This window comes from Hypanus sabinus, chromosome 21, assembly GCF_030144855.1.
Source record: "Hypanus sabinus isolate sHypSab1 chromosome 21, sHypSab1.hap1, whole genome shotgun sequence".
In the NCBI taxonomy this organism is placed as follows: Eukaryota; Metazoa; Chordata; class Chondrichthyes; order Myliobatiformes; family Dasyatidae; genus Hypanus; species Hypanus sabinus.
The window spans coordinates 63,396,975-63,413,158 of NC_082726.1; the positions used below are offsets into that span (position 1 = coordinate 63,396,975).

Genomic DNA, 16,184 nt, shown 5'->3' on the forward strand with positions numbered 1-16,184 from the left:
GTGCTCCAGCTGGGGTATTTTGGAAAAGCTGAGCATCCATGATGATCTGACTGGTCTGTCCATGCTTGTTTGCTCTTAAAGTCAACGTACAAGGAGCACCTTAGGTGCGATCATTGTATGGTGTTAATACCGGGCTCCAGGATTCACAGAAGATGTCCGTCAAGAACAGCTTCAATAGGCAATGCTGCGAGAAGGTGGTACCTTGGTGGCAGAGTGGTTAGCGTAACACTAATGCAGCTCAGTGCATCAGATTTCAATTATGATGTCCTCTGTAAGAAAGTTTGTACATTCTTCCCGTGTACGCACGAGTTTCCTCCAGGTGCTCCGTTTTCCTCCCACATGCCAAAGAGGTACAGGTTAATCGGTCATTGTAAGCTTTCCTGTGATTAAGCTAGGATTAAATCAGTGCATTGATGGGCGGAGCAGCACGTTGGGCTGGAAGGGCCTGTGCTGTGATGTACCTCTAAATGAATAAATAAATAAAATTGAGGACCCCTCGCCACCCTGGACATGGCCTCTGCTGTCAGATTTCCAAACAGGCCGTGAACACTACTTGTCCTTATAAAAGGTCTTGGCCCGTAACATTAACTGTTCATTCCCCTCCACAGATGCTGCTTGATCTGCTGAGATTCTCCAGCAATTGGTGTGTTGCATCTTAAATATTGATGTTATCTGTCTCCACTCCTTCTCTGGTAGCATGTATCAGGGACCTAGCACTCTCGAGATAAAATCTTGACTCGCAAATTTCCTTTAAACTTTCCTAACTCAGCTTAAAGATACGCTTGACATCTAAATTTGACATTTACATCCGGGGAAAAAAGACAGTCTACTCCATTTCTGCTTCTCAAAAATTTTATAAAATTCTATCAGGAATCCCCTCAGCCTCCAGTGCTCCAGAGAAAATAATCTAGGTGTGTCCAACCTCTCCTTATAGCTAATGCTCTCTTATCCAACAGGATCCTGGTCAACCTTTGCTGTCCCCTCTGCACATCCCTCTTGTAAAGAAATGTGTATAAATGTTTTTTTATACAACTACAACATGACTGACGAAGGCAAGCATGCCATAAAACTTCAATGCCTCCCTACATATTCTTTGCCATCCTATATATGTGTGATGCCACTTTCAGGAAGTTATAGACTTGCTCCCCAAAGTCCCTCTATACATCATTGCTCTTGATTATCCAGCCATTTACTATATATTTTCCTTTTACATTTCACCTCCAAGCCTAAAGTAACCTCCCTGCTCTTTAATTCTCTGCCTTAGCTATTAAAAGAAAGCATCTAAATCCTCTGTTAATAATTACTGTTTAATACTTTGTCTACCTGCACTGCTAACTTGAAGGATCTTTGTGCCAATGTTCCTCCAACCTCCTCAATACCCTCCCATTTATCGTGTGTTCCTTTGCCTTGCTTTTTCCACCAGAGGTCAGGAATGAACCCAGCATTGCAACTCTCTGCATTAAATTGCATTTGCCACCTCTCTGCCCCACAGACCAAGCTATCTCTGCCTCCTCTTTGCCAGTCATGTAGTCAAGGCAAGGATAGGAAAGTCCTTAGAGGCACTGAGAGAACGCCCACCTTTGAGCACATTTACAAGGAGTGCTGCCACAAGAAAGCAGCATCCATCATCAAGGACCCCTACCACCCAGGCCATGCTTACTTCTAGCTGCTGCCATCGGGAAGGAAGGACAGGAGCCTTACTTAGGTCCCGTACCACCAGGTTCAGGAACAATTAATACCCCATCAGGTGACTGAACCAACGTGGATAACACTCACTGCAACACTGGACTGATTCTATAACCTACAGACTCACTTTCAAGGACCCTGTAAGTCATTCTCTATTTATTTATTTATTATTAGTATAATACGCATTTTTTGTATTTTCACGGTTTGTCTTCTTTTGCACATCGGCTGCTTGTCAGTCTTTGTAAGTAGTTTTTCATTGATACCATTGTCTTCCTTTGTTCTACTGTGAATGCCCACAAGAAAATGAATCTCAGGGTAGCATCTGGTGATGTATACTGAACTCATTTTGATAATAAATGTACTTTGAAAGAGGAGAGTTGTAGGCAGGAGACTGGAGTTAGGAAGAGAGAATATGAAGCCATCTTAATATAAGCTGCAGTACACAGAGTGCTGGAGCAACACGGCAAGTCACGCAGCATCTGGAGAGGGAAATAAACAGTTCAGTTAAAGGCCTCGACCCAAAATGAAGGCTTTCCATTTCCCTCCACTGATACTGCCTGACCCATGAGTTCGTCCAATGTGCTGCACCAGATTCTAGCTCCTGCTGTCTCTAGTGTCTCCTATTAAATCTCTAATGCAGTGACATGCTGTGGAATGCAAAAGTGGTTCAGTTCTATGGCCCTTGAACTTCCCCTCCTCCCCACCCCCCCCCCCCCCCCACTGCAAAACAAGCCCCACAGAACCCTCGTCTCCTTTAGTTTCCTGAGAACAGAGCTCAGCAGCTTGGCTGGAATTCTATACAGAACTGTGGTAAATTCACTTCTAGAGCAACACGCACAAAATACCGGAGGAACTCAGCCAGCCAGACAGCATCGATGGAGGGAAATTAACAATCGACATTTCAGGCCAAGACCTTCAATCAGTCTTGATGCTGTACTCCTTCCCCACCGTCTTATTCTAGCCTTTTCCTGATGAAGGGTCCAGCCCAAAAGCTCAACTATTTATTCCCCTCCATATGTGCTGCCTGATCTGCATTTTGTGTGTGTCATTCTGGATTTCCAGCATCAGCGGAATCTCTTGTTTAAGTTCACTTCTATTTGTATTGCGTCTTCCTGGTAATCGGGCAGTCTTTACTCCAGTGCTTTTCTTTTGGCCTTGCAGCCTAACACTTGAAATGTTGGATTTGATGGGATTTCTGGGCCTTTAGTGTGAGATTTGTTTTAGAGGCCATTTCATTAGACCCTAACACCATTATATATATGAGCAGAATTAGGCCATTTGGTCCATCGAGTCTGCTTTGCCATTTTATCATGGCTGATCCAATTTTTCTCTCAACCCCAATTGTCTGCCTTCTTCCCATATTTCTTCATGCCCTGACTAATCAAGAATCTATCAGCCTCTGCCTTAAATATACACAAAGGACTTGGCCTCCACAGACTCACCAACCTCTGGTTAAAGAAGTTCCTCCTCATCCCCTTTGTAACAGGACACCCACCTATGCTGAGGCTGTGTCCTCTGATCTTAGACTCTCCCATCATAGGAAACATCCTCTCCACATCCACACTATCAAGGCCTTTCACCACTCAATAGGTTTCAATGAGGTCACTCCTCAAAACATGTAGGTTTTTTTCTGTGTTGTTTTTTACGTAGTTCAGTCTAGTTTTTGTACTGTGTCATGTAACAACATGGTCCTGAAAAATGTTGTCTCGTTTTTACTATGTACTGTACCAGCAGTTATGGTCAAAATGACAATGATAAGTGACTTGACTTGATTCTTCTAAGTTCTAGTGAATACAAGCCCAGAGCAATCAGACGCTCTTCATATGGCTAGCCATTCAATCCTGGAGTCATTTTCGTGAATCTCCTTTGAGCCCTCTCCAGTTTCAGCACATCCTTTTTAAAATAAAGGGCCCAAAAATACTCCAAGTGAGGCCTCACGAGTGCATTATAAAGTTTCAACATTACATCCATCCTTTTATATTCTAGTTCTCTTGAAATGAACGCTAACATCACATTTGCCTGCCTCACCACAGTCTCAATCTGCAAATTAACCTTTAGGGAATCCTGCACAAGGACTCCCAAGTCCCTTTGCACCTCAGTTTTTCATATTTTCACTCCATTTAGAAAACATTTCTTTGACCAAAATGCATGACCAGACACTTCCTAACACTGTATTCCATTTGCCATCTTTTTGCCCATTCTCCAAACCTAAGTCCTTCTGTAGCCTCTCTAAAAATTTTGCAACAAAGCCATAATTCTGTCATCAGAAAGAATCAGTTCCAACAGTGACCCCTGTGGAACACCACTAGTCACTGGCAGCCAGTCAGAAAAGACCCCCTTTATTCCCACTCTTTGTCTCCTGCCAATCAGCCACTGCTTTATCCATGCTAGAATCTTTCCTGTAATAGCATGGGCTCGTAGCTTGTAAAACAGGCTCATGTGTGGCACCTTCTCAAAGGCCTTCTGAAAATCCACAACACCAACTGATTTTCCCTTGTCTGTCCTGCTTGTTAACTTCTTCAAAGAATTCCTACAGATTTGTCAGGCAAAATGTTCCCTTGAGGAAACCGTGCTGACAACAGCCTATTTTATCATGTGGCACCAAGTACCCTGAGACCTTATCCTTAAAAATTGACTCCAACATCTCCCCAACCACTGAGGTCAGACTAAATGGCCTATAGTTTCCTTTCTTCTGCCTCTCCCCCTTCTTGAAGAGTGAAGTGATATCTGTAATTTTCCAGTCTTCTGGAACTATTCCAGAATCTCATGATTCTTGCAAGATCATTACTAATACCTCCACAATCTCTTCAGCCACCTCTTTCAGAACCCTGGGGTGTACACCGTCTGGTCCGGGTCACTTTCCCAAGACCCTTCTCTCTAGTTATGGTAACTTCACACACTTCATGTAACCTGACCCCTGGAACTTCCACCAGACTCCTCGTGTCTTCCACAGTGAGGATTGATGCAAAATACTTATTCAGTTCATTCACTATTTCATTGTCCCTCATTACTAACTCTCCAGTATCACTGTCCAGTGGTCCAATATCCACTCTCACCACACTTTTACACTTTATCTGTCTAAAGAAACTTCTGGTTTTCTCTTTAATATTATTGAACGTCCTTTTAGAACAGGGATGCAGAGAAATTACCTTAGTCAGAGGGTGGTAAATCTGTAAAATTTGTTGCCACAAGCAGCTGTGGAGGCCAAGTCATTGGGTGCATTTAAGGCAGAAATAGATAGGTTCTTGATCAGCCCATGATTGAATGGCAGAGCAGACTCAATGGGCCGAATAGCCTACTTCTGCTATATCTTATGGTTTTATGGTCTTATTGGCTAGCTTACTTTTGTAACCCATCTTTACTTTCTTAATAATGTTTTTAGTTGCCTAGTGATGTTTTTTTTAAAAAAGCTTCCCAGTCCTCCAATTTCCCACTAATTTTTTCTCTATTCTATGCCCTCTCTTTGGCTTTTATATTGGCTTTGACTTCTCTTGTTAGCCACGGTCATCTTTCCTCGAGAATACTTCTTCCTCTTTTAGATGTATATATCCTGTGCCTTCCGAATTGTTTCCCGAAATCCCGGCCATTGCTGCTCTGTTGCCATCCCTGCCAGTAATCTTTTCCAGTCGATTCTGGCCAACTCCTTTCTCCTGTCTCTAATTCCTTTTACTCCACTGTAATACTGATACATCTATCTTTGGCTTCTCCTTCTCAAATTTCAGGGTGAATTCTATCATATTATGATCATTCCCCTAAGGGTTCTTTTACCTTAAGTTCTCTAATAAATTCTGGTTCATTGCACAACACTTAATCCAGAAGAGCTGATCCTCTAGTGGGCTCAACCACAAACTGCACTAAAATCTGGTTTGTACGCATTCCAGAAATTCTTCCTGCTGGAATCCAACACCGACCTGACTTTCCCAGTCTACCTGCATATTGAAGTCCCACATGACTATTGTAACATTGCCCTTTTGGCATGCATTTTCTATCTGCCGTTGTAGCTTGTAGGCCATATCCTTACTGCTGTTTGGGGGTCTGTGTACAACTCTCATCAGGGTTTTTTTACCCTTGCTGATCCTTAGATCTATCCACAATGATTCAACACCTTCCAAGTCCATGTCACCTTTTGTTAATCATTTGATTTCATTTTTTTACCAACAGAGCAACGGTGCCCCCTCTGCCTTTCTGCCTATCCTTTCGATACACGTGTATCCCTAGACATTAAACTCCCAGCTCTAACCTTTCAACCATGATTCCGTGAGGCCTACAACATCATACCTACCAATCTGTAACTGTGCTGCCAGTTCATCTACCTTACTCCCTATACCGTGTGCGTTCAGTTACACCACCTTCTGGCCAGTATTCACCCTTTTCGATTTTGTCACATCATACTCAACATTTTGATTCCTAACTTTGTCTGAGGTCTTACCAACATCTGCCTCCACAACCTCTCCACTAACTGTTCTGCCACTCTGGTTCCCACCCCCCTGCAACTCTACTTTAAACCCCACCATGCACATTAACAAACCTTCCCATAGGATATTAGTCCCCTCCAGTTCAGGTACAAACCGTCCCTTCTGTACAGGTCCCAGCTTCCCTGGAAGAGAGCCCATTGATCCAAAAACCTTATGCTCTCCCTCCTACACCAACTCCTTAGCCAAGTAATAAATGGCACAATCTTTCTAGTTCTGGCCTCACCAGCACAAGGCACGGTAGCAATCCCTAGATCACAACCCTGGGCGTCCTTTAACTCCTGAACTCCCTAAGCAGAATCTTGTTCTCTCTCACATAACCGCATGTCTGTTCCCCGAACGAACAAATCCCCTATCACCGCAGTGTGCCTCTTCTTCCCCCTTTCCGTCTGAGTCACAGAGGCAGACTCAGTGCCAGAGAGCCAACCACTGTGACTTTCCTCTGTATCCAGAGTGTTGAGGGGGATGGCCTCTGGAACACTCTGCAATGGCTCCTTTACCCCTTTCCCCTTCCTGACTGTCACCCAGTTTCCTGTGTCCTGCATCTTAGGTGCAACTACCTCTCTGTATATCCTAGCTATCACCCCCTCAGCCTCCTGAATGATCCAGAGTTCATCTACCTCCAGCTCCAACTCCTTAACACTGATTGTTAGAAGCTTCAACAGGATGTAGTCAGGGGATCCTGCAGGAGGAGCATTGTGCTCTCCTGCCCATCATCCACCCAGCTGAGCAGTTATAAGGAAGGGAAGAAAAAAATCTTGAGCTTTTCCTTCCTTTGCTTTCTCTAGTGAAGCTTCTGTTCACTGAAGCTTTGAAGAGCTAACGCTATTAGGTACACCTGTACATCTGCTCGTTAATGCAGTTATTTAATCATCCAAAAGGTGCCTCAGCAGATATGGCCAAGACTTTCAGTTGTTGGTTAGACCAAGCATTAGGATGGGGAAGAAATGTGATCTAAGTATCTTTGACATGGAATGATTGTTGGTCCCAGGCAGGCTGGTTTAAGTATCTGAGAAAGTGCAGATCTCCTGGGATTTTCTTGCACTACAGTCTCTAGAGTTTACAGAAAATGGTACCAAAAAAATCCAGAGAGCGGCACCTCTGTGACTGAAAATGCCTTGTTAATCGGGGAAATGGCCAGACTGGTTCAAGCTGACAGGAAGGAGACAGTAGCTCAAATAACCACAGTTACAAGAGTAGTGTGCGAAAAGTGTCTCTGAACACACAATGCATTGAACCTTCAAGTAGATGGGCTACAGCAGCAGAGGACCACGAACATGTACTGTTCTCAGAGGCCACATGAAGTGTTTAATAAAGTGGTCACTGAATACAGCTGTTTAGTCTCCTTCATTCAACAGTGGGCCGGAACTAAGCAGCAAATTCTTTTCTGAGGGCTGAATTTGCAGAAGTCATTTTTACTGAGGAGCCACAGAGGGATTTCTGCAAAATAATTTAAACCCTCATCAATTTCTGCTGCTACTTAAGAGCTTTTTACTTCTGAACATTTCTACTGTCACTGTTAGACAAAGAGATTTTCTTTACAGATAAGATATAAGGGAGCAAGATTATGCCTCATTTGCAGGGCTAAAGTGAAAACACAATTTTTTCTCCTTCCCTTTTTTGTTTGCAAACGTGCCACTTGAATTATGTAACCACATATTGCTGAAATGCAAAAGCTGACATCCTACCATTTCAAACCATGGCACTTCACTCTGGCCAACACTGGCTGACTGCCCTGTCCTGCATTTGCACACTTAAGAGGCAAGTTTAAAAAAATGAACTCCTGATAATTTTACTCAGATCTTCCTTCCCTAGCCAATGTAGCAATGCATCAGGCCAATAAATCATCTGTTAAGCAAGATAAACTCTGATTCGTGTGCAAGATTCACATGATTCATCTATCATTCATTCAGATCCAGACTAAACTATTAACTCAGTTCCATTTCCCTTTAAAAACCCAATATCCATTGATTCCCATATGATCCAAAACTTTTAGTTTTATCCCCGTGCTGCATACATAAACCTTTTGAACCCACACAGCAATCCATTTATTTATTTGTTGAGCCACTCCCCCCAGCATCCTCTGATTTAACCTTAGCCTAAACATGGGACAATTTACAAATGGCCTACCTATCTTTGGACTGTGGGGGGAAACTGGAGCCCCCAGAGGGGCCCACATGATCAGAGGAAGAACATTCAAACTCCTTACAGACAGTGGCAGAAATTGAAACCGGGTTGCCTGTAGTATAAAGCATTACGCTAACCCCTACACAACCATGCTGTCTTACATAAAGGTTTCCAAAGAGTCACTTCCCTCTGACTGAAGAAATTTCTCCTCATCTGCATCAACCCGTTCTTTTGAGACGGTGATTCCTTTTCCTAAATAAGAAGCTTGAGGAGCTCCACATCTGCTCTGCAAAGGATATTGTACATCTCAATTCCTTCTGAACTTCAAAGAGTAGTGAGCGAATCCATTGGGTTACTGGGCCAGATGAGAAGACCGTAAGACATAAGAGCAGAATTAGGCTATTCAGCCATCGAGTCTACTCCGCTATTCCATCATGGCTGATTTATCATCCCTCTCAACCCCAGTCTTCTGCCTTCTCTCAGTAACCTTTGACAACCTTACTAATCAATAACCTATCAAACACTGCTTTAAATATACCCAATGACTCGGCTTTTACAGCTGTCTGTGGCAATAAATCCCACAGATTCACCCCCCCCCCCCCCCCCCACCGGTTAAAGAATTTCCTCCTCCAGGATGAGAGGGGATCTCATTGAAACCTGCCAGATACTGAAAGGCCTGGAGAGAGTGGACTTGAAGGGGATATTTCTATTAGTAGGAGGGTCTATCATCTAAAGGCACAGCGTCAGTATAAAGACAGGTCCCTTTAAGACTAAACTGAGGAGGAATTTTTTTCTGTCAGAGGCTGGTTAGTGATTCTCAAAGGTACATTTAATGTCAGAGAAATGTATACTGAAATGCTTTTTCTTCACAACTGTCCACGAAAGTAGAGGAGTGCGCCAAAGAATGAATGACAGTCAAATCTTAGAACCCCAAGGTACCCCCCCCCCCCAGCTCCCCTCCCTCCACCAGCAAAAGAAGCATCAGCACCCACCTCGGAGTGCTCAAGCGTGAGCAAAGCAACAGCAGAGATTCTGTGGAATATGTTGCCAAGGAGAATTGTCAAGGTCCTCCATCAGGTTTATTTAAGGCAGAGATTAATGGCTTTTTGATTGGTAAGAGGGTTAAGGTTACAGGGAGGAGGGAGGAGAATGATGTTCAAATAAATCAGCCACGATCGTTGGAACAAACGTGATGGGCCACATGGCCTGTTTCTTTCCTATATCTGTGGACTGTGTCAGCTACCACCCATTACAGGAGAAAGCAACACGGATGATGTGATTGGGCTATTAAGTGGAAAGGCCAATGTTTAAACTCCTTCTCGGAATTATACCTACTATACCACCCTCACCTTCCATGTATAGAATGACCAACTTTCCCACCACCCAGTTCCTTCTCCACACTTCAAGGCTAATTCAAGCCCAATCTAAAAGTGACTTTGTGACATTTTACACACTTTGCTCAAAGTATGACATGCATAATGTTAATGTGTGAAGTGTCAAGTTAATAAACTCCACGTCACACTCTTTAGCCTGAAGGGTTTGAACAAGTTTACTCTATGCCACAATTGATTTCAGTTCTAAACAGGAAACTCTCAGCAGGAAGGAACTCCAACCTCTCCAGACTGCTCTGTTGGTTTAGCATTGCTTCTCGCTCCACACATGCCACCTGACCTGCCGAGCATTTCAAGCATTTTCTGTCTTCATTTAATTATTATAGTTCTTCAAGTCATTACTACAGCCAAACTGGAGGACCTTTGGCCCACTGTATCTGTGCTGGCTCACTGGCAGCAATCCCATTAGTTCTGTTCCCCTTCTTTATACCTCTGTACCACTGCATTCAATTCTCTCCCACACACGACCATCAAGTCTGCTTTGATTCTTTTTGTCTGGTTCATTGGTTCAATTTAATATCAGAAATAGATACAATGTACAACCTGAAATTCTTACTCTTCTCAGACATCCACGAAACAGAAGAAAATCCTCAAAGCATGAGCGACAGAAGAACATTAGAACTCCAAAACACCCCTCCCCTCATGCACAATCAGCAGCAAGGGTCAACCCTGCTCCTTCCCTTCCCCACACCTTCCTCAGCAAAAGCATCAGCCCTCACCGTGCAAGCAAAAGCAAAGCCTCCAAAGAGACCATGATCTGTAGTCCATCAAGCAAACAATGTCCATTCCAAACCCAATCTGAACCCAGTCCACACCCGATCTGAACCCAGTCCACACCCAGTTTGAACCCAGTCCACAGCTGATCTGCAAACAACCAAATCAGACCTAAATCTGAACCCAACCCCAGCATTGAAAAGCATTTAATTCAACAAAATTTCATAATTAAGACATGCAGAGAGTGTATTTTGCTTGCTTTGGTAATGTATCATTTGTTAGAGTGTAAAGTAACGTTGTACTTCAAACAGATATACAGGCTTCCCCCGCTATCCAAAGGTAGAGCGTTCCTATGAAACGGTTCATAAGCCGGAATGTCATAAAGTGAAGAAACAATTACCATTTACAGTATTTATATGGGAAAAATTTGTGAGCATTCCCAGACCCAAAAATAACCTACAAAATCATGCCAAATAACACATAAAACCTAAAATAACAGTAACATATAGTAAAGGCAGGAATGATACGATAAATGCACAGCCTATATAAAGTAGAAATACTTTTCTGCAATCATTGCAGCACTGTCTAGCATAGCGGATAATCTCACTACGTGGCGGAAGCTGTCTCTCCAGTAACCTTTGTGAAGCTGCCAATTGATACCAAATAACACATAAAAATACACAGCGTATATAAAGTAGAAATAATGTAGGTACAGTGTAGTTTCACTTACCGGAATCGGGAAGACAGCGAGCTCTGATGACGGTGTGTTAGGCTGAGTCATCGGAGGTTGGGATGCTTGGCAATTTTTTCTAATAAATTGCAGTTTTGTCACAGTTAAACACTTGCTTATACAAATAACCACCTTTTTAATTATTTTCTTCAGTTCTGCTGGGAACTTTTCAGCTTCTTCAGTATCAGCTGAAGCACTCTCTCCAGTGAACTTTAAGCTATGAAGCTGCCCTCGCCTTAGAAACCGATCAGACCACCCATGACTACCTTGAAATTCCACTTTCATCACCATCGTCCAGTGCTTTCTGTTTCAGCTTATTAAAAAGACTGACTGATTTCTCCTTAATTATAAGATAACTTAACGGAACACCACGCTTTGTACACCCATCAATCCACGCAAGCAATAGATTTTCCATTTTATCCATTATTGGATGCCAACTAAGAGAGACCACTTTGCTATGAGCAGAACCAATCATTGGCAGCTTTCAAGATTCTTTCTCTTTGTGTATAAATAGTGCAAATGGTTCAACGCGCAGACAATGTCCTTACTTCGTTCACCATGATCAAAACACTTAACTATGTCTAGTTTTACGCCAAGTGTAACACCTTTACAAGCTCTTTTAGGCTTTTCCGATACCTTAGAACTCATCTTGCTAATGGACGGCCAAAATACAAACACAGATGCTCACAGGCACATGTTTAAGCAATGGCGGCTAGAATGCATTTCTGGGGGAGGAGCTTGACTGCTTGGGATGCTCGCTGCTTTTTCTTGTAACAGTGAAAACACCTACTGTTAGCGAAAACAGGTAACTAATGTAGGTCTTTCATAACAGCGAGGTGTCGTAAAATGAACGTTCGAAAAAAGGGGGCCACCTGTAACCCAAAGTGCCAATGGCATTAGATCATAAATCAAGGGATTACTATATCATCTTAACCTTTTGCCCTATCCCTTGCATCTATTAGAGAGTTGGTTCTGTACCTAACCGGGGTAAATATGATGACAGGAAAACTGAACTCAGACTCATATAGGATCACCATTCAGACAGTCTCCACCTCGGTCATCTTGTTCCTTTTTTCAATAGACAGTAGGTGCAGGAGTAGGCCATTCGACCCTTCGAGCCAGTACTGCCATTCAATGTGATCACGGCTGATCATCCACAATCAGTACCCCGTTCCTGCCTTCTCCCCATGTCCCTTGACTCCGCTATCTTTAAGAGCTCTATCTAACTCTTTCAAATGCATACAATTATATTCAGAATGAGGGATATGATATAGTATTGGTCGTGGTGAATGAGAGTACAGTGGCTTCCTGTGCATTAGGGTAGGCACCTGGGTGAAAGAAAAGCAGAGGGTTATGTAAGAGGAAAGGGTTAGGTTGATTTTAGAATAGGTTAACAGGTTGGCACAATATTGTGAGCCAAAGGGCCTGTACTGTGCAGAAAAGTTCTGTTTGAAATGCTTCCATCTGGTAGGCACTTCAGATCCCTCCAGACTAAGACTAATAGGCACTGGAGAAGTTTTTTCCCTACTGCGGTCACTTTGCTGAACAGTTAACTGCCGGTTAACAGTCGGCTAACTATTACTTGGATTGTACTACCTGTATGTATAATCTATATTTTCATTTATATTTCTCATTATTCTGTTATGAGCAGAGAGACAACATCTGCCGGAAATAAATTCCTTGTATGTGCACAGGTACTTGACGATTAAAGTCTGATTCTGATTCTGATTCTGATGTACTATAAAAACAGACAGAGACTGTTTTATAAATACAAGAGGTTCTGCTAATCCTGGAAATCGAGTGATTAGGCTTGGGTTAAATCGGTGGGTTGCTGGGCAGTATGGCTCATTGGGCCAGAAGGCCTGTTCCACACTGTATCTGTAAATAAATAACTAAATGGAAATGTCAATAATTTAGCAGGTCAGGCAGCATCTGTGAAAAAGGACTTGCTTTAGTTCACAGAGTTCAGTCACAAAGTTGGGTGAAGTTCCTTTCCTCCACCACCATATTAGCATGTTTCCATGGGAACATAGTTACCTCATTGGCATAAAATTTCATTGGAGCAAATGAAACAACAAGCCAGTTACTGCTTTGCGGGTTTATTGTTGTGCATTTCCTAGCCTCCAGAAGTAGCAGCCCAGTACAGCATCCTGCAGTCCAGCCTGAACTGTTTCTCAGAAAATAGTATGTTTAAGTTACAAGTATAATTTTGTAAAATATGATAGTTCTCTAAGCAAAGTTTGAAATATTTCAAAATATGGATCATAAGACATAAGAGCAGAATTAGGCTAATCAGCCGTTGGGCTCCACTCCACCTTTCATTCACAGCTGATCTGTTTCTTTTCTGCCTTCGCCCCTTAACATTGGTATCTATTTAGCAAGAAACACTGCTTTAAATGTACCTCTGGACGGCCTCCACAGCCACCTATAGCAATGAATTCCATAGATTCTTCTCCCTCTGGCTAAAGAAATTCCTCCTAATCTCTGTTCTAAAGGGATATCCTTACATTCTGAGGCTGTGCCCTCTGGTCCCAGACTCCCCCTCTATAAGGAAACATCCTCTCCACATCCACTCCATCTAGGCCTTTCAATACTAGATAGGTTTCAATGAGAACCCCCCGCCCCCCCCATTCCTCTAAACTCCAGTGAGTTCATGCTCAGAGCCATCAAACTCGTCTCATATATTAACCCTTTCATTGCCAGGATCACTCTCATGAACCTTCACTGAACACACCCCAATGTCATCACATCCTTTCTTAGATAAGGGGTCCAAAGCTTAGATTGCAATTCTGGTTTTCTTTTGGCTTAACGTATTGTACACGAGAATGGTCCATCATCATTGTGTCATTATGTCAGTACACTCAGTGACCACTTTTCGGTACCAGCTGCAGTAGTAGCTTCAAGATTCAAGATCAGAATCAGATTTATTATCCCAGGCATGTGACGTGAAATTTGTTAACTTAGCAGCAGCAGATCAATGCAAAACATAATATAGCAGAGAGAGAAAAAAATAATAATAGTAAATAAGGAAATCAATTACAGTATACATATATTGAATAGATTGTAATCAAGTTCAAAAATAGAAATACGGAGTATTAAAAAAAAGTGAAGTAGTGTCCAAACATTCAATGTCCATTTAGGAATCGAATGGCAGAAGGGAAGAAGCTGTTCCTGAATCGCTGAGTGTGTGCCTTCAGGCTTCTATATCTCCTACCTGATGGTCACAGTGAGAAAAGGGCATGCCCTGGGTGCTGGAGGTCCTTAATAATGGACATTGCCTTTCTGAGACACCACTCCCTGAAGATGTCCTGGGTACTTTGTAGGCTAGTACCCAAGATGGAGCTGACTAGATTTACAACCTTCTGCAGCTTCTTTTAGTCCTGTGCAGTAGCCCCTCCATGCCAGTCAGTGATGCAGCCTGTCAGAATGCTCTCCATGGTACAACTATAGAAGTTTTTGAGTGTATTTGTTGACATGCCAAATCTCTTCAAACTCCTAATGAAGTATAGCCGCTGTCTTGCCTTCTTTATATCTACATCAATATGTTGGGACCAGGTTAGATCCTCAGAGATCTTGACACTCAGGAACTTGAAACTGTTCACTCTCTCCACTTCAGATCCCTCTATGAGGATTGGTATGTGTTCCTTCATCTTACTCTTCCTGAACTCCACAATCAGCTCTTTCATCTTACTGATGTTGAGTGCCAGGTTGTTGCTGTGGCACCATTCCACTAGTTGGCATATCTCACTCTGGTACACCCTTCTTTCACCACCTGAGATTCTATCAACAATGGTTGTATCATCAGCAAATTTATAAATGGTATTTAAGCTATACCTAGCCACACAGTCATGTGTATATAGAGAGAAGAGCAGTGGGCTAAGCACACATCCCTGAAGTGTGCCAGTGTCAACGAGGAGGCTATGTTATCACCAATCTGCAAAGATGGGGTCTTCCGGTTAGGAAGTCGAGGATCCAATTGCAGAGGGGGTACAGGGGTCCAGGTTCTGCAACTTCTCAATCAGGACTGGGGGAATGATGGTATTAAATGCTGAGCTATAGTCGATGAACAGCATCCTGATGTAGGTGCTTGTGTTGTCCAGGTGGTCTAAAGCCATGTGGAGAGCCGTTGAGATTGCGTCTGCCGTTGACCTTTTGTGGTGATTGGCAAGTTGCAGTGGGTCCAGGTCCTTGCTGAGGCAGGAGTTCATTTTAGTCATGACAAACCTCTCAAAGCATTTCATCGCTGTCGATGTGAGTGCTACCAGGTGATAGACATTAAGGCAGTCCACATTATTCTTCTTAAGCACTGGTATAATTGTTTCTTTTTGAAGCAAGTGGGAACTTCCACCTGTTGCAGTGAGAGGTTGAAAATGTCCTTGAGTACTCCTGCTATTTGGTTGGCACAGGTTTTCAGAGCCACACCAGGTACTCCACCAGGACCTTCCACCTTGTGAGGATTCACTTTCTTTAAAAACAGCCTAACATCAGCCTCTGAGACGGAGATCACAGGTCAACAGGTGCAGCAGGGATCTTCACAGCTGTAGTTGTGTTCTCCCTTTCAAAGTGTGCATTGAAGGCGATGAGTTCATCTGATAGTGAAGCATCGCTGCCATGCATCCGATGTCGCCTCCAACCTCGTCCAAAATTGTCTCTTCACCCTTGAACTACACTCAGTTGCCCCATCATTGAGATGTTGCCACAATCAATGATCTCATTTAGGTCCCTTTATCTCATTATTTCATGTTCTCGTTATTTATTGCCATTTATTTATATTTGCATTTGACTGTTGTCTTCTGTACTCTAGTTGATCTTTCATTGATCTTGCTATAGTTACTATTCTATAGATTTGCTGAGTATGCTTGCAGGAAAATGAATCTCAGGGCTGTATGTGGTAACATAAACATATTTTGATAATAAAATTTACTTTGAACTTTGAACTTTAAAAATGGTGGAGGAACTCAGCAGGTCAGGCAACATCTTTGGAGAGGAATAAGCCTCTCCAATAAGGAATAAGTGTTTTGGGCCTAGACCCTTCATTGGGATGAGACCATTCCCCACCTCTTC

At 42.9% G+C, this 16,184-nt stretch overlaps 2 protein-coding genes across 16 annotated transcripts in view; one reads left to right on the plus strand and one right to left on the minus strand.

The window, feature by feature from the left end:
* Positions 1–9,320, minus strand: part of LOC132379124 (filaggrin-2-like) — a 12,988-nt gene extending 3,668 nt beyond the window's left edge. Inside the window, exons 1-2 of the mRNA XM_059946734.1 lie at positions 9,278–9,320; positions 1–2,165 (exon numbers count right to left, since the gene is read on the minus strand). The exon at positions 1–2,165 is cut by the window's left edge and continues 3,668 nt beyond it. The gene's annotated coding sequence lies outside the window, so the exon portion shown is untranslated. The remainder of the gene's footprint in view (positions 2,166–9,277) is intronic.
* The window catches only part of zmiz1a (zinc finger, MIZ-type containing 1a), a 409,121-nt gene that overhangs the window by 292,723 nt on the left and 100,214 nt on the right, over positions 1–16,184 (plus strand). The window lies entirely within an intron of this gene.